Genomic DNA, 19394 nt, shown 5'->3' on the forward strand with positions numbered 1-19394 from the left:
TATCTGAGGGTAGAAGTTGTAGTATTCCACTGTGTAAGTGTAGCAGACATTTGGCAGTGGTGGAAAAATAGAGTGGAACCTAGTCATACTAAACTCTTGTATACTTAGCAAGTTTTGAGAAGATTTGTAGCTCAAGTTGAGGCTCTGGATATAGGTTTGATCATTGAGCTGGAAGGTTCATTTTCAGATGTTTCTTCACCATACTAGGCAATATCTTCAGTGAGCCTCCCGACAAAGCACTGCTGATGTTTCCTGCTTTTTATTTATATGTTTTGGTTTCTTTGGGTTGATGATGTCATTTCCTGTGGTGATGACATTTCCTATGGTGATGGCATTTCCTGTTCTTTTTTTCAGGGGTGGTAAATGCGGTCCAAGTCAATGTTTTTGTTGATAGAGTTTCGGTTGGAATGCCATGCTTCTAGGAATTCCCATGCGCGTCTTTGTTTGGCTTGTCCCAGGATGGATGTGTTGTCCCAGTCGAAGTGGTGTCCTTCCTTATCTGTATGGAAGGATACTAGTGAGAGAGGGTTATGTTGTTTTGTGGCTAGTTGATGTTCATGTATCTTGGTGGCTAGTTTTCTGCCTGTTTGTCCAATGTAGTGTTCTTACATGGTATTTTGTAAATAAAATTAGTTTTGCATGCTGTCTGTATAAGGTCTTTCAAGTTCATTACCTGCTGTTTTAGTGTGTTGGTGGGTTTATGGGCTAGGAGCATGGCATTCCAACCAGAGCTCTATCAACAAAAACATTGACTTGGACCCCATTTACTGCTCCCTGAGAAAAAGAACAGGAAATTATATCACCATAGGTAATGACATCACTAATCCAAGGAAATCCAAATATATATAAAAAAAAGCAGGAAACATCAGTAGAGCTTTGTCTGGAGGTTCATTGAAGATGTTACCTAATATGGTGATGAAACATCTGAAAATGAACCTTCCAGCTCAGCGAGCAAACCTACATTCTTGTATACTTTGCATTGGATTAAAAATTCTGCTCCATGTCACAAGTCACTTTGACTCTGGGAGCAGATCTGAAATAACATTGGGAGGAAAGTAATGGCCAGAACAGGGGCGGACAAAGTGGTAGTAATTGGAGAGTGTGTGGTAGCCAAGGGAGAAGAATCTAGTAGATTAGAAGGATAGATGTAAGGGAGTGGGAGGATTGAGAGGGAATTAAGTGGCACCACCAATTTTTGGACCTAGTGAATCTCCAGAGGACATCCTATAAGGCAGCATGTAGACGACATTACCTTAATGCAAATGGACTTGGAAAGGCTACATTCAGGGTAGTTCCATTACATAAACGCTTTAAAACCTCCCCACATACTGCAAGATGAGACATTTTTGTTTTGCTTTGAACTAGGATTAAGTTAGTATTTTTGCCATGCATTATTATCTTCTGCAGACAGAATGCTTGAGGGCTGCTGAATCCTTGTTTATGCTGTGATTTTACACTGGGTTGAATGAAAAGGCCATTCCCCAAGTGGACCTCAGCCAGAATTTGGATCAAGCTCACACTTGGTGTTATTCTAAATTGCATGTTGGCTAACTACCCAATTGAGCTAACCTCCACCCCAAAAATTAGAACAGAAACCCAAGTGTGCAGGTGACAGGTTTTAATCTTTCTACCTAATTTATTAAGAAGAAGGTAGAAGTATAGTTCTCCAGAAATTTAATGATAATGTGCATATGCCTCAGGTGCATTTTAGCATGTCTGTTCCAAGTAATATACTAAATGCTCTTGTTCACATTTTGTTACTTTAAAATAAATCTGATATATCAAAAGTCATGTTGTTAAGACAGGAGTCTTTTGAACTCAATGGAATTGAATTGATCTTGAAAATTAAGAAGTGTGTATTTATCAGTTTTAATTGCATGGTGCGTTAACACTAAGCTATTCCTAGCATAGGATGTTACTCACTATTGCACTTATGTTTAGAAATCTTTTTGGCCCCCATCTGCTATTTCTGTAGATCAAAAGCAGGTGTTTCAAGATCACATATTTTAGAGGTGTTTATGGAACAGATTGTGGAATAATAAAAGTAATCAAACTATTTGTGCTGTAATCAATGGCTAAAACTAAGGTTACATGATGCAATTAAATTGGAAATGAAAGTTAAAAAAATGTGCTTCTGGTGTCCAGTTTGAGGAGGAATTGCTTTTGCTTTTAAAGACCTTACTGATGGGCATGGATACAGATGCTTATATTCACTCCACTGGGAACAGGATGCACAGCAGGTATCTCCCTAACATTAGACAAGTCTACAAATCATTCTGACAACTGGAACCATGAGATTTAACCAGGGTAAAAAAGGGCAACCCCAGAAAACCTTGCATGCCCTCCAAGGCCATTTCTGCAGACCACTCAAGTTTACACATTTCTTTTGTCATTGAGGAATGGCAAAAATCTGTTTGTCGTAAGGATAAACATCTTTCTGGTGCTTCAAGAAAGCAACGTTATTGATAATGCCACATAGGGCTGAAGTTGGCTGTATCCTTATTGAACACAAAACTGTTTTGTTTTTCAGAAGATATAATCCCTTTAAGGTTTTGAGCAAAAAATATGACAGCTGGAATCATTTGATCAGTTATAAGTAGCATTGAACATTTCTATCAGGGTTTCTGTGCTGCCAGTATGCTAATATAAGACAGGTGCTGCTTGGTGCTAACTAAGTCCTCAAGAGGAAAATTGGGTGCAAAGTCAAACCACATGTCGAGTGCAAAGGAAAGTGTGATGTGATGAAGCAGGCACTTTCTGAAATGTCAACTATACTAGATGCTTGCAGATTATGTTGTATGCTGTGGGCTGAGCTGAGCACTTTGCCAGGTGGACAAAGAGTCACAGGAGGTTAGAGGGTCAGGCTTAGCTCACCGCTGTGGATGGCATGTTAAATTGAAGTGTTGACGTAGACTTTCTACAAACCTGCAGGTGTTTTGCTTCGAAGGGAGATTTCTTGGAAGGTCTTCTTTTAAAAATTACATTTCAGCATGTGCACATATATGCACACTCAAATGTTCATGCACATACATATGTATATATATTTAAACAAACTAAACAAAATTACATATTACTTATATTTTTAATTGATAGAAATAAGTTCATTTTTTGATATTTGCCAAATATTTTTCAATACAAATTATGTTTATCATACAGTGCACTTTATATATAAAAATACATTCAAGTGCATTCCTTGAATAGTATAATACAACAATCAGGAGAATATATGTGATAAAAGTAGAAAATAACAGTGTAAATTGTATGCAGTAGTCATAATTCTTTCATTTAGGTGATTTAATTATAATAGTTATCATTTAAGAGAGCATTTGTCTAAAATATAAGGTGTGGCTCTTTGATCATTATTTATATGCTTTTGCTTCAAAAATACTAACATTAGTATGCAACTGTATCACACTTTTTACGTAATAAATAATCAAACCTACAACGAGCAGAAAATCATGTATTTGAGCTTTAAAAAATATAACTTTCTGATTGAACATTATCACTATTTGTGAAGGATATTTTTAGAATGAAAAATATTTCACAAAATATTCTCTTTTTACAATATTAGAAATATTTTGCATTTTATCGTGTTTTTAATGAAAAAAGAAAAGCCCAATTTACCACTTCTGAAAACTATTTATCATGCAAAGAATTGATAAAATTCAATTTAATTCCATCACATATAATACCGTTAAACATAAATATTGGCATACACACTGAAACATGTTTTGAGAAGGGCTTTAAGAAATTAGAAAGATCTATATATGTGTTCAATATGTATATTCATATATTTAATATGTTTGGTATCCTTTCTTTTTGTAAGCTACTGGATTTGCAAAATTTTAAAATCATAGTTGAGACCTATTGTCAAGTTGATGTATATTTTAGTAGTTTTATGGGAGGTAATGGCTTAGTGATATTAACACTAGACTATTAATCTAGAAACCCAGGTCATACTGTAGGAACCTGGATTTGGGTCCTGCCAATGCAGATGGTGGAACTTGAATTAAAAAGAAATCTAGAACAAAGATGAACATGAAGTCACTGCCGTCAGTCGAAATCTGCCATCCTTACCTAGTCTGGCTTATAAGTCACTCAAGACCCACAGCAATTCTTAGCTAACCTCTAAAATGGCTTAGCACGACATTCAAGCATAACAAACATGACAAAATCTGAAAAGAAGGATTTAAACTGGATGGATAACCTGGCATTGACCTGGCCACCAGAAACAACAATGGCAAATTCAACCCTGTCAACCCTACAAACTCTTCCTAACTAACATCTGGAAGTTAGTGACAAAATTGAAAGAGCTGTCTCACTAACTAATCAAACAACAGTCTGACAACGTCATGCTCACAGAATCATACCTTACCTATACTTTTACAGACACCACCATTATCATCCCTGGATATGTCCTGTATCACTGCAGAATAGGCCCAACAGAAGTGGCAGTATAGTGGTATCCAGTCAGGAGGGAGCAAATTACTGCAGATGCCAAAATCTGAACTGAAAACAAAAAATGCTGGAGATCACAGTGGGTCAGGCAGCATCCATGAAGCTCTGATGAAGAGTTATCTGGTCACAAAACACTAGCTTGTTTTTACTCCATGGATGCTGCCTTATCCACTGTGATCTCCAGCATTTTTGTTACCAGTCAGGAAGGAGTTGCCCTGAGAATCATCAACATTAAGAGCTTCAGATAAGATTTTAAACAGATGTTTTATCTGATTCTTCAGGCAAAGAAAAGACAGGTTTTTTTCATGCCCATCAGCCATGATTAAATGGCACAGTGGACTCGATGGGGCGAATGCCTTTACTTCCTCTCCTATACCTTATGGTCTTATGACTCCAAACACCATGAAATCTCATGGCTTTAGGTTAAACTTGGGCAAGGAAATTTCCTGCTGATTATTACCTATTGTTTTTCCTCATCTGATGACTCTGTACTCCTCCATGTTGAACAAAACTTGAAGGAAGCACTGAAAGTGGCAAGGGCACAGACTGCATTCTAGGTGGAGATATCAATGTCCACCACCAAGATTGGTTTGGCAGCAAAACTACTGATTGAGCTGGTCAGGTCCTAAAAGACATGGCTGCTAGACTGGCAGTGATTAGTGAACCAACAAGAGGGAAGAACGTACTCAACATCAAACTTATATCTGTTGGGTGAAGAAGCATCTGCGCCCTGTGACAATACCAGCAAGAGTGACCACTGCACAGTACTTGTGGAAATGGTGTCCTACCTCTGCATTTATAATACCTTACATTGTGTTGTGTGGCATTATTGACTATGAACAGATCTAACACTCGAGACTCATGAGCAAGTGTGGGTCATCAGCACTACAGAAACACACTCCAAACTACCTATGACCTCATGGCCTAACGCACTTAACCATTACTATTAAACCAGAGGATCAACCCTGGTTCAATGGAGCATGCAGGAGGGCATCCCAACAGAAGCACTAGGCATTCCTAAAATTGAGGTGTCAATATGTTGAAGCTACAAAACCGGTCCAATTGCATTCCAAACGTCATAATTAGGAAGTTACAGACAATTAATCCCACAACCAACAGATCAGGTCTAAGCTCTGTATTATTGTCACATCCAGTCATGAACGCGGGTGGACTCCAACTCGGTAGAGAAGGAGTATCCTCATCCTCAATGATGGGAGAGCACTGCACATCAGTGCAAAAGATACAGCTGAAGCATTTGCAATAACCTTCAGTCAGTAATGCCAAGTCGATGATCCATCTTGGTCTCCTCCAGAGTCCCAGCACCACAGACTGCCAGTCTTCAGCCAATTTGATTCACTTCATGTGACATTAAGAAATAGTTTGAGGCAAAGGATACTGCAAAGGCTATGAGGCCTCACAATATTTGGGCTATAGTTCTTGTGCTCCTCAACATGCTGCATCCCCAGCCAAGCTGTTCCATTGTAGTTAGAGCATTGACAGCTATGCAATAATGTGACATATAGAAAACCTGTTGTGGTTGTCGGAGATCAGTCAACTCAGCACCAGGACATATTTGCACAAATTCCTCAGGATATTGTCTGAGGTTCAATCATTTTCAGCTGCTTCTTCAATGAGCTTTAGTCCATCATAAGGTCAGAAGTAGGAATGCTTGTTGAGGATTACACAATGTTCAGTGTCATTTCTGGCTCCTTAGGTATTGAAGTTATCCATGTTCAAATACATTAAGACCTGAATAATGTATAGGCTTGTGCTAAAAAGTGGCAAGTAACATTCTCACCACACAAGCACCAGGCAATGACCATCTTCGAGAAGAAAAAATGTTGGAATGGGAGTAGTGTGGATCTTGCAGCTGCTGTCGAGTTCATTCTTTTCTTGTGAACTTCCTTTGGTTTTATATAGCAGGAACAGAAATGTTTTGCTTAAATTTGTTTTTGGAACTTTTATAGTCCAAAAAATAATTTGCAAAGAAGAAAAGCTACATGAGGAAAGAGAGATTGCTTTTCACAAGGAGTTTGTTGGAGACATCAGTCCACATGTTAGTTTAGTGTCAACGGCTCTGGAGAGAAACTTTTTTTTTCTGTTTGCATAGGTGGAACTCTATGTTTGTTGTAGCTGTTTAAGTTATGATAAGGTTCAGGGATCAACATTTCTTTTTTCAGATACGGGGATTTGAAGGTTGAAGATAGAAGATTTAAAGAGGAGTCTTTTCTTGATTGATGCGAGTTTGAGTTAAGTGCTTTTATTGAGATTTTAGAACTTTAAATTTTTTTCTCTTTTGCAAGCTTAAAATTAAAATCTGTGGGTAAGGAAGTATAATTTTTTAATATCTAAGGTTCTTTAGAAGCTTCTTTTCAGGTTTAAGGTTACTGAGGGCAAAAAGGTTGACTCAGAATGTGATGGTTAGTAGATTTAGAGAGGTGGTTACACTGCAGAATCGGTCAGATAGATGGGTTACTCTCGGAAAGATTGTTCAGAAGTCTCCTGTGGCTATTCCTCTCTCAAGCAGACATTCCATTTTGGATGCTGTTGAAGGAGATAGTTTCAGTGGAAAATAGAAGTGGCAATCAGACCTTGGGCACTAAGAATGAATCTCATGTTAAACAGGGTTTGTCAAGATTTAAAAGAATGATCATTAGAGGCGATTCTTCTTCAGGGACACAGACAGAAGATTCTGTGGTCGTGAACATGTGTCCAAGACAGTATGTTGCCTTCTTGGCGCCAAGGTCAAGGACATCACAAAACATTTCAAGCATATTGTCAAAAGGGAGATTAGGAAATCTGAAGTTTTTGTACACATTTGTAAGAGCCACATAGTGAGGGAAAGGGGTACTCCCAGTGCCACATTCCAGTGAGAGTAGGAATAAAAGGGTAGGGCAGATAAATCAATGGCTGAATGCATGGCCAATGTGCCTGGATTCAGACATCTGGATTATTGAGATCTCTTCTGGGGTAGAAAAGACATGTTTGAAAGGGATGGGTTACCCCTGAATTGGAAAGGGACCAATATCCTTATGGAGAGATCTACTAATTCTATTTTCTGAGCCTTTAAACTAGCAGGGAGGTGGGGTTGAGGCTGGGGGTGGGGGGGGGCGAGGGGGAGGAGTGGGGGGTGGTGGCGGTGGGGGGTGAGGGGCTGGAGGTGTTGTGTGGAGTGGGGTGAGGGAGGGTTGGGGGGTTTCTATATAACAGTGAAATTATAAAGGCTGATGATTATGGCTATGAATCAAAAAAGAACGAGAGACAAGAGTAAGTCAGAGAACTAGGTAACTCTGAAGAATTAAATTGCAGGGGTCTCACACATGAGGCTGGTGAACTCAGGTCATGAATGGGAACATTGGACTGGGATGTCATAGCTCTTACAGAAATTTGGCTGCGGGAATGACAGGACTGGCAGCTCATTGTTTCCTGTTTTAGATGCTATAGAAAGGGAGGCAAAGAAGGGGAGTGGTGTTTTTGTTTTGGGAAAAACATTACTTAGAGAAGATATTTCTGAGAGATTGTCCAGGGATCGTCCACAGGTAGAACTCAGAAACAAGAGAGGGATGATCGGAATATGTCCTCAAACCCCCAATAGTCAGAGGGAAATTGAGGAGCAAATATGTAGAAAGATCTCAGAAAATGTAACAATAGTAGGGTTGTAACAGTAGGGTATTTTAATTTTCCAAACATTGACTGGGACTGCCATAGTGTTAAGTGCTTGGATGGTGAGGAATTTGTAAAATGTGTTGAAGATAATTTTCTTTACCTATATGTAAGTGTACCTACTAGAGAAGGAGCAAAACTTGACCTTTTCTTGGGAAACAAGTTCTTAATTGGATTAAGGCAAATTTTAATGGTATGAGGCAGGAATTTTCAAAAGTTGATTGGAGTAGATTTATTGCTCAAACTGGGATGGGGGAGACTAGCAAATGGGAGGCTTTCAAAGGTGTGACAATGAGAATTCAAAGAACAATGACCAAAGAAAATTACAGCACAGGAACAGGCCCTTTGGACCTCCAAGCCTGTGCTGATCCAGATCCTCTATCTAAACCTGTCACCTATTTCCTAAGGATCTGTATCCCCCTGTTCCCTGCCCATTCATATCTCTGTCTAGATACATCTTAAATGATGCTACCATGCCTGCCTCTACTATCTCCACGAGCAATGCATTCTAGGCACCCACAACACTCTACGTAAAGACTTTCCACGCATATCTCCCTTAAATATTTCTCCTCTCGTGCTCCATAGTAATTGAATCCACCAATCTGGGAAAAAGCTTCTTGCTAACAATCCTATCTATAGCTCTCATGATTTTGTAGACCTCAATCAGGTCCCCCCTCAACCTTCATCCTTCTAATGAAAATAATCCTAATCTACTCAATCTCTCTTCATAGCTAGCACCCTCCATACCAAGCAACATCCTGGTGAATCTTCTCTGAACCTTCTCCAAAGCATTCACATCCTTTTGCTAATGTGGCGACCAGAACTGTACGCAGTATTCCAAATATGGCTGAACCAACTCTTGTAGTCAATGCCCCATCCGATGAGAGAAAGCTCACCGTATGCCTTCTTGACCAATCTATCGACCTGCATTGCCAACTTCAGGGTACAATGCACCTGAACATTCAGATCTCTCTGTACATCAATTTTCCCCAGGGCTTTTCCATTTACTGCATATTCAGAGGCATTATTTTCCTGTTAGAGTGAAGAGTAAGGCTGGTAGGAGTCAGAAACAATGGATCATTAAAAATATTGATGTTCTGGTCAAAAACAAGAGAGTCATATATTAGTTGTAGACAACTGGGATCAAATGAATCTCTTGAAGAGTATAACGGGTATAAGAGCATTCTTAAGAGGGAAATCAGGAGGGCAAAAAAGGAATATGAAATAGCCTTGGCAAATAAGAATAAGGATAATCCAAAGAGATTCTACAAGAACATCAAGAACAAAAGAGCAACTCAGCAGGTGATAGGACCCCTTAAAGATCAACAAAACCATCTATGTGGTAAAAGCAAGGACTGCAGATGCTGGAAACCAGAACCTAGATTAGAATGGTGCTGGAAAAGCACAGCAGGTCAGGCAGCATTCGAGAAGCAGGAAAATCGCCATTTTGGGCAAAAGCCATTCAGCAGAATAGAGGCAAGGTGCCTGCAGAGTGGAGAGATAAATGAGAGGGGGGTGGGGGTGGGGAGAAAGTAGCATAGTGTACAATAGGTGAATGAGGATGGCGATGGAGGCAATAGGTGAAAGAGGATGGTGGGGGAAGGTGGCAAAGAGTACAATGGGTGAATGGGGGTGGGGATGAAGGTGATAGGTCAGAGAGGAGGGTGGACTGGATAGTTGGAAAGGAAGATAGGCAGGTAGGACAGGTCATGAGGGCAGAGCTGAACTGGAAGGTTGGAACTGAGGTAAGGTGGGAGAAGGGGAAATGAGGAAACTGGTGAAATCCACATTGATGCCCTGGGTTTGAAGTGTTCCGAGGCGGAAGATGAGGCGTTCTTGCTCCAGGCGTCGGGTGGTGAGGGAGCGGCGGTGGAGGAGGCCCAGGACCTGCATGTCCTCGGCAGAGTGAGAGGGGAGTTGAAATGTTGGACGACAGGGCAGTGGGGTTGATTGGTGTGGGTGTCCCGGAGATGTTCCCTAAAGTGCTCTGCGAGGAGGCGTCCAGTCTCCCCAATGTAGAGGAGACCCCATCAGGAGCAACGGATACAATAAATGATATTAGTGGATGTGCAGATAAAGCTTAGATTGGTGTGGAAGGCTCCTTTGGAGCCTTGGATGGAGGTGAGGGAGGAGGTATGGGCGCAGGTTTTGCAATTCCTGGGGTGGCAGGGGAGGGTGCCTGGAAGGAAGGTTGGTTGTTGGGGGCTTGGACCTGACCAGGTAGTCACGGAGGGAATGGTCTTTGTGGAAAGCAGAAATGGGTGGAAAGGGAAATATATCGCTGGTGGTGGGTTCCGTTTGGAGGTGGCGGAAATGTCGTTGGATGATGTGGTTTATGCAAAGATTAGTAGGGTGGAAGGTGAGCACCGGGGGGAAGGGGTGGCGGGGGTGTCTGTCCTTGTTATAGTTGGAGGGGTGGGGCTTGATGGCGGATGGGCGGGATGCGGACGAGATGTGTTGGAGGGTATCTTTAACCACGTGGGAAGGGAAATTGCGGTCTCCTCAAGAGATGTCAGCGATGCTAGATGAATAGTTTGCACCAGTTTTTTATTGTGGAGAAAGAGATGGAGGTTGGAGAAATCAAGGAAATAAATTTTAATGTTTTGAAAATTGCTCACAGTGCAGAAGAGGAAGTGCTGGAGGTATTAGAAAACATAAAGGTGGAAAAGTTGCCTAAGATTAAAGAAATCTTGATCAAGTGGGTCAATGGGCTGAGGAGTTTAATTTGGATAAATGTGAGGTATTTCACTTGGTGAAACAAACAAGGACAGGACTTATAGTTAATGGTAGGACCTTGGGTGGTGTTGTAGGAGAGAGAAAGAGAGACCTAAGGGTTCAGGTACATACTTCTTTGAAATTTATATCACATGCAGGCAGGGTAGTTAGGAAGACATTTAACAAGCTTGCCTGCATTGCTCAGACCTTTGGGTATAAGTGTTGGCATGTCATGTTGAGGTTGTACCTGAGGCCTCTTCTGGAGTACTGTGTACAGTACTGGTTGCCCTGATATAGGAAGGATATTATTAAAATGGACAGAGTTCAGAAAATATTTACCAAAAGTTGCTGGGATTAGAAGGTTTGAGTTAAAAGATAGGTTGTATAGGCTGGGACATTTTTCACTGGAGCATTGAGGTTTATAAAATCATGAGGGACATAGATAAGCTGAATAGGAAAGGTATTTTTTCCAGAGTTAGGGAGTCCAAAACTAGGAGGAATATTTTCAAGGTGCAAGGAGCAAGATTTAAAATGGATGTGAGGCACAACTCTTTTACACAGCGAGTGGCTCATATGTGGAATGAACTGCCAGAGGAAGTGGTGAATGAAGCTACAGTTACAACATATAAAAGACATTTGGATAACTACATGAATAAGAAAGATTTGGAGTGATATGGCCAAATGCAGGCAAGTGGGACTAGTTTAATTTGAGAACATGGTGACTAATTGGACTAACGGATCTGTTTCCATGCTGTATGATTCTATGATTCTATGACTCTATGACTCGAAGAGAAAATCTAACCATGGCCACTTGACATTCCATCACTCAGCCCCCCCACTATGATCTTTCTGGTATTGCCATTGACAGAAAACTGAACTGCACTTGGCATATAGTGGCTACAAGAGGAAGTCACATGCTAGGAATTTTCTAATGAGTAACACACCTCCTGACTTCCCAAAACCTGTCCATCATCAACAAGACACAAGTAAGGAATGTAGTGGAATAATCTACACTTGCCTGGCTGAGTGCAGGGCTAACAATGCTCAAGAAACTTGAAACTATCTAAACAAAGCAATCTATTTGATTGGCACCACATCCACAAACAACTACTCCCTTCACTGCTGATGCTCAGTGGCAGCAATGCGTACCATCAGCAAGATTCAGTGTCCAAAATTCACTAAAGATCCTTAGATAGCATTGAGTCATAACCATCACCATCTAGAAGACAAGGACAACAGATACATGGGAGGACCACTATTTGCAAGTTCCCGTTCAAGCACCCGCCATCCAGACATGGCGATATATTATTGTTTCTTCAGTGTCATTCAAACAAAATCCTTGAATTTTCTACCTAATGGTATTGTTGTTCTACCTACAGCACATGTTATGCAGTGGTTGAAGAAAATACCTCACCATGCTTTTCTCAAGGGCAACTAGGAATGAGCAAGAGACCCATACAGCAATGCTCACATCACACAAGTCAATTTTTAAAAAAGTGAAACATGGCTTATGAAATCTGTCATAAGAAAAGTCTTTCCAGCTTATAGAAATGCAGTTTCTGACACAAAACATTTATTGTATAATGTCAAATAATTTTAAAGAAAAGTGACCATCATGATAATCATAATATAGTATTTAAGTCTAACATTGTCCAGCCAAACTCCCACATTCTGTCATATGAGGTGAGGTTCATGACTAAATATAACTTGTGAGAACAGCAATGATTGAACTAGTGGCATAATTTGAATGGGCAATTCTAATAAGAACTGCACATTTATTCAATTATTTCAAATGCAAAATGAAAAGGTAAAATAATTACTACTTTGGGAATTTTGTACATTGATTAAATTAGCAATTTACCATTCTTCACAAATCCAATACATTCCTGACAAAACCAATATGTTCATGATGATAATAATGCTTTGAAGCTTTGAAGAACAGAAAGACTATAAATCAAAGGAAGTACTACAACAATTTCATATTTTCTATTATACTGTAAGACATCAACTACCACTTGGTTTGCTACTATGCCATCTGGAATCCTTATGTTTGTAGCTGAGATAGACCCTACAGTGGGGATTGGTACAAATGGACTTAATGAGCTAGTTAAATCTGTTGCAAATTATGTGTATGGTCCATTGTGTACAAGAGGTTGACATTCAATTTTTAGAAGAGTCTTACAAATTAAACTTGTTTTGGAAGAGCACTATAATTACTTTAGTTGATGATTCACATGGCAAGTAATCATTGCTGGTGACTGTTTCTCATTTTGATTCTAATTCATAGTATCATTTTATAGGTATGACAGCAAGGCTATGTGAACTCTGGTTTTGTGTGCATGTGATTAAACTGTTGGAATATTTTTCAGAATAAAAACAAAATAACGTAATTGATAATCATTCAAAAGGCCATGAAACTGTATAATTATTTTATGTCATTAACTTTTTAAAAAATGTTTTCAATGCAACAATTGTTTGCAACTATATCAAATCGTAAAAAGTCTGAGACCTAGTCACTAGCACCCAATGTAAGTTAGCAGCAACAAGATTGATGGCTGAACAGGATTTGGTATGGCACATTAAATTCTAGGAGATAACTGTATTTAAACTGAAACCAAGTACACATTCTGGTGAGAGCTTTAATTCAGCTAGCCACACTCCAAAAGAATTCACACCCCATGATTATCAGATCCTTATATTTATTTGACCAATTCTCATCTCATTAACCATATTTAATATATTTAACATATTTAATTCTCATGTAATTAACCATGTTTAATATAGACTTTATTTTTTCTTGTTCCATAAGGTCACAGTCATCTCTTCAGACCTTATTAGATAACATAGCATAATCTTTCATATTATTCAGCAAAAACCCTACCACCACTTATCCTCCCCATCCCAATTTAGCATCATCCATAAATTTTGACGCCATGCCTATGATTCCTCAGTGGAAATTATATACATATGTAGTGAGCAATATTAACTCGAGCACAGACCTTATGTGACACCAAATTTTGGCAGTCTGTGAAGTTTCCCAGAACTCAAACCGTCAGTTTTGTGTTTTGTAGCCTTTTTACAATCTATGAGTTCTCCACTGTCATGATTTTCTTATGTGGCATCTTATCAAAGAACCTCTGATACAGCATGTATTCTGCATCCAAAGATTCCTTTTCTGTATTCTTTATCTTCAAATAATTCAATGATTGTCACTGCAATGTGATGTTCATGGTATTGTTTTATTTTAGTTTTTGTTTCTTGATGCAATGTTTTCTTATTTGGCAGCAAAAACTTTAATATCTTTCCTACCACAAATAAGGTAAATGAACTGCTACACCTAAAAGGCGCCAAGTCTCCCCAATGTAGAGGAGACCGCATCGGGAGCAACGGATACAATAAATGATATTAGTGGATGTGCAGGTAAAACTTTGATGAATGTGGAAGGCTCCTTTAGGGCTTTGGATAGAGGTGAGGGAGGAGGTGTGGGCACAGGTTTTACAGTTCCTGCGGTGGCAGGGGAAGGTGCCAGGATGGGACTGTGGGTTGTAGGGGGGCGTGGACCTGACCAGGTAGTCACGGAGGGAACGGTCTTTGCGGAAGGCGGAAAGGGGTGGAGAGGGAAATATATCCCTGATGGTGGGGTCTTTTTGGAGGTGGCGGAAATGTCGGCGGATGATTTGGTTTATGCGAAGGTTGGTAGGGTGGAAGGTGAGTACCAGGGGCGTTCTGTCCTTGTTACGGTTGGAGGGGTGGGGTCTGAGGCGGAGGTGGGGGATGTGGATGAGATGCGTTGTAGAGCATCTTTAACCATGTGGGAAGGGAAATTGCGGTCTCTAAAGAAGGAGGCCATCTGGTGTATTCTGTGGTGGAACTGGTCCTCCTGGGAGCAGATACAGCGGAGTCGGAGGAATTGGGAATACGGGATGGCATTTTTGCAAGTGGTAGAATGGGAAGAGTGTAATCCAGGTAGCTGTGGGAGTCAGTGGGTTTGTAAAAAATGTCAGTGTCAAATCGGTCGTCATTAATGGAGATGGAGAGGTCCAGGAAGGGGAGGGAGGTGTCAGAGATGGTCCAGATAAATTTAAGGTCAGGGTGAAATGTGTTGGTGAAGTTGATGAATTGCTCAACCTCCTTGCGGGAGCACGAGGTGGCGCCAATTCAGTCATCAATGTAGCGGAGGAAGAGGTGGGGAGTGGTGCCGGTGTAATTACGGAAGAGCAACTTTTCTGCGTAGCCAACAAAGAGACAGGCATAGCTGGGGCCCATACGTGTGCCCATGGCTACCCCTTTGGTCTGGAGGAAGTGGGAGGATTCGAAGGAGAAATTGTTAAGGGTGAGGACCAGTTCGGCCAAACGAATGAGAGTGTCGGTGGAACAGTACTGTTGGGGACATCTGGAGAGGAAAAAACGGAGGGCTTGGAGGCCCTGGTCATGGTGGATGGAGGTGTAGAGGGATTGGATATCCATGGTGAAGATGAGGCATTGGGGGCCGGGGAAATGGAAGTCTTGGAGGAGGTGGAGGGCGTGGGTGGTGTCTCGAACGTATGTGGGGAGTTCCTGGACTAGGGGGACTTGAAATGTTCATTCTGTTTCTCTCTCCACAGATGATGCCAGACTGGTTGAATTTCTCCAGCACTTTCTATTTTCAAGTCATATATCTGTGACTGATTGCCAGAGATAAATATTTGAACAAGAAGGTACAGATCAAAGTCAGCATAAACCTTTGGAATAAACCTTTTGAAAAAACCTTCGGTTGATGTGAATGAAAATTGTAGAAGCAATTTCAATTTCTTTTTGGTGGTATATCATGAAGCTTGCTACACTTGTACTTTTCTCCTATTTTAATATAATTCCATCATTTTATCTTTTCTTCAAATTCAGGAATAATACTTTGAAACTGAATAAATGAAAGGACTGCATTAATATAGCAGTTGTCATAAATATCCAACATTTCAAAGTACTTCATAGCCAAATAAGTACTTTTGAACTATAATCTGTTGTAATTCACAAAATGTGGCAGTCAATTTATGTACTGTAAACTATTATAAACAGCAATGTGATAATGACCAAATAGTCTGTTTTTGTTTTGGTGATATAATTTGAAAGATAAATATTGACTAGGACTGCAAAGTTAACTATATTACTCTGCATCATAATAATGCCATTGGAGCTTTTACATCCACCTGGCAAATGGGGCCTCACTTCAACATTTTGTCTGAAAGACAGTACCTCCTGCAATACAACTCTCCCTCAGTACTGGACTGGAGTATCAATATTGAGTTTTATGTTCAAGCTCTGAAGTTGGACTTTAAAGTGAAACCTTTTAATTCTAATTATTTTCCTTAATAATATTCAGAGTTTTATTTAGTGCTGAAAGGCAAGTTACATTGTTTTCACTAAATTTTATGTGACCTTCATGCCATTGTCTCTTCAAAGCTCTTTATTGTCTCCAGCTAATAAAGGTGTTGGCAATCTCCCATCTCATAAACCTATTGTTTAAGCTGTGGTGGTCATCTCTGCATTAAACATTATCTGATGTGGCTTTGGAGACCAAAGGCAGACAAGCAAATGCATGATTCTTTGGTTTCTGTTTTCCCTGAACACTCAGTCAGATTTTGCTTTACTCTTTCAATGCTCTTTCAAACAGTCAGTCTCCAGAGCTCAGGCTTACAGTAACAGTCTCCCTGTTTTATTTTACAGTATTCATTACCTACATACTGAACTTGAAGGTGTCCTTGTAGTAAATATATTAATGCCCATGAGATTATCATCCAGTCCCAGTGCTCCAGTCAATTCAATGTACAGAAGTTCTTTGGAGTATGTGGCTGTCTTCCATAATTGTGGCTGAACATACATTGTTAGCTTTACAATGAGTGTATGCAATGGACCTAGCACACTCCAGTAACAGTCAGATGATGTTCTTGTCCTGTGAGGAGGTGCTGAGGATACTTTTTTTAATTCATTTTCAGGACATGGGCTTTGCTGGCTAGGCCAGCAGTTATTATCCATCCCTAGCTGCTATTGAGAAGGTGGTGGTGGGTTGTCTTCTTAGATTCATACTGTCATACAACATGGAAGAGACCCTTGAGCCCATCAATTCTGCAGCAACTTAGCTACACAACCTCACTTTCCAGCATTTGGTCCGGAACCTTAAATGTTATGACATTTCAAGGGCTCATCCAAGTATATTTTGAAGGTTGCGAAGTTTCCCAACTCTACTGCCCATCTAGGCAGTGCATTCTAGACCCCACCACACACTGGATAAAAATATTTTTGCTCAAATCCCGTCTAAAACCTTCTGCACTTTACCTTAAAATTATACTCCCTTGTTATTGACATTTCAATAAGGGAAACAGTTGTTTCCTATTCACTCTATGCATGTCCTTTGATACGATACTTACTTAAAATCCAGACAGAAAACTACTTACAATCCAACACAAAAGCTGCTTACAATTGAACATTAACAGGCGTCCAAACCTGAAGTGAAACACATTCAAGAGAATTTTGAGAGAAACAAGTCAAATTCCCAATAACTTGACATTTGAAGGACTGTAAATTCCAAGATAATAAATAAGACCTAAAATACTGCTAGACCTAAAATTTCAAGAATACTTTGAATGGAGTCATGAATGCTTATTCCATAACTAAAACTTTCCTCATGAACAAAAAAGCTTTTCTCATCTCACTTTTTTTAACCTTCATCAAAATTTAATTTTGGCACCAAGTGCTTCTTAGAGTAGAGGAAACTGCAAGAAGTTTGAAAGAGGTATTTAGGTTGTGAAAGATTTTGAGAAAGTTAAATTGGCATAAATGTTATCTCATTTTTCAGACCAAGACTAGATGTTGGCCAGACCTTGTTGTTTTTTGGACTTGGACTGCTTGGTACTTGAGGAGTCCCAAAAGGTGCATTCATCCGCAGCTCTGACCTTAAGCTGGAGGCAAAGTCATTGATGAAGCTGTTGAAGATGGTTAGGCCTAGGACACTACTCTGAGGAACTCCGGAAGAAATATCCTCAAGTGATGACTGCACTCTCCAACCAACACAACCATTTTCCTTTTAACCAAGTATGACTCCAACCAGAAGAGAGTTTTTACCCTGATTCTCAATGACTTCAGTTTTATTGTGGCTCCTTGATGCCTCACTTGGTCAGATGTGACCTTAGTGTGTGAAGGGCAGTCACTTGTACCTCATCTCTGGAGTTCAGCTCATCTGTGCTTTACTATATTCTCACTTACAAATAGAATTGCTTCCCACTTTCAAAATTGTCATCCCCTTTCCCCCAGGCAACAGCTCTCAAGCTCCATTAACATGTTCCTGAGTCACCTTCCTATGGCAATGGTCCTCTTTGGATCCTAAACCCAACCTCCTTTCCCCTCAATTTCCCTGGACCGAACCAACAGTGAAAACCTGGCCCTTTAGTTCACTTTCTTGACCAATCTAAAGAGATAACCCCAAATGAGAAGTTCCCAGACCACAGGAATCATTCCAGAATATATGGAATTTTGGAAAATGATTGTCAATGTATTGACTATCTCTACAGTCACCTCCTTCAACATGCTGGGATGTAAATTGTCAGGCCCTGGAGACTTATCAGCTTTCAGGCCCATTAATTTCTCCAGAGTAGTCTTCTTGCTGATATTAATTCTCTTCAACTTTCCCTTGGCATTTGAACCTCTAGTTCTTCTATCTTCCTGAAATAGACACAAAAGTATCAAAAGAAAATACCAAAGATCTGCAGATGCAGAAAACCAGAAATGAAAACAGAAATAGCTGGAAAAGCTCAGTGGGTCTTCAGCATTTGTGGAGAGAAAGATAGAGCTAATCTTTCAGGCCCAGTGACCATTCTGCAGAACAGAAAAATATCATTCAGTTTCAAGATAATGAGGAAGCCACTTAGGACTGAGATAGGAGAATTATTGTTTATTCAAAGGGTTGTGAATTCTGTATCCTAAAAGGCTGAGGAAGCTCTGCTATGGAGAATGTTTAAAGTAGAGATTGGCAGATTTCTTAATACCAAAGATGCAAAGTGATAAGAGAGGAGAGTAGGAAAAAGGCATTGAAGCAAATGATTAACAATAATGATATTGAATCCTGGAGCAGGCTCAATTGGTTGAATGATCTATGCTAGCTCCAACATTCCAAGGACATAAATGGGCCAGATTATTTATATGTCAGTGTAGATCAGAATTGTGCATGGAGTCCTGTGGAATCCCTATCATAGAACACTCTGAAGAAGTTGCCCTGAAAATTGACTTTTCTATTCAGCAAATCCTCTACACTATCATCACCCAAAAATTTCCATTTAATTGGGCACTTTGGTTGATTCAAAGTCCACAGTACCCACCTGGCACACTACCCCCACCCCAGCTTGAATGCTACTTCCTACCCCAGCTGGTAACTATTTCCCCCCAACCTGGTACACCACTTATCAGGCACCTTACCCAGTCAACACCCTTTTTAGCTGACATTCTAGACCTACCCCATCTGGAATTCCACAATGTGGCACCGATCCCCATCCCCATCCCAAACCGTCAAAATTGCTGTTAAGACACTTACA

This window comes from Chiloscyllium plagiosum, unplaced genomic scaffold (assembly GCF_037043375.1).
Source record: "Chiloscyllium plagiosum isolate Xiang-an unplaced genomic scaffold, Cpla_swu_hap1 HiC_scaffold_7, whole genome shotgun sequence".
NCBI classification, from domain to species: domain Eukaryota; kingdom Metazoa; phylum Chordata; class Chondrichthyes; order Orectolobiformes; family Hemiscylliidae; genus Chiloscyllium; species Chiloscyllium plagiosum.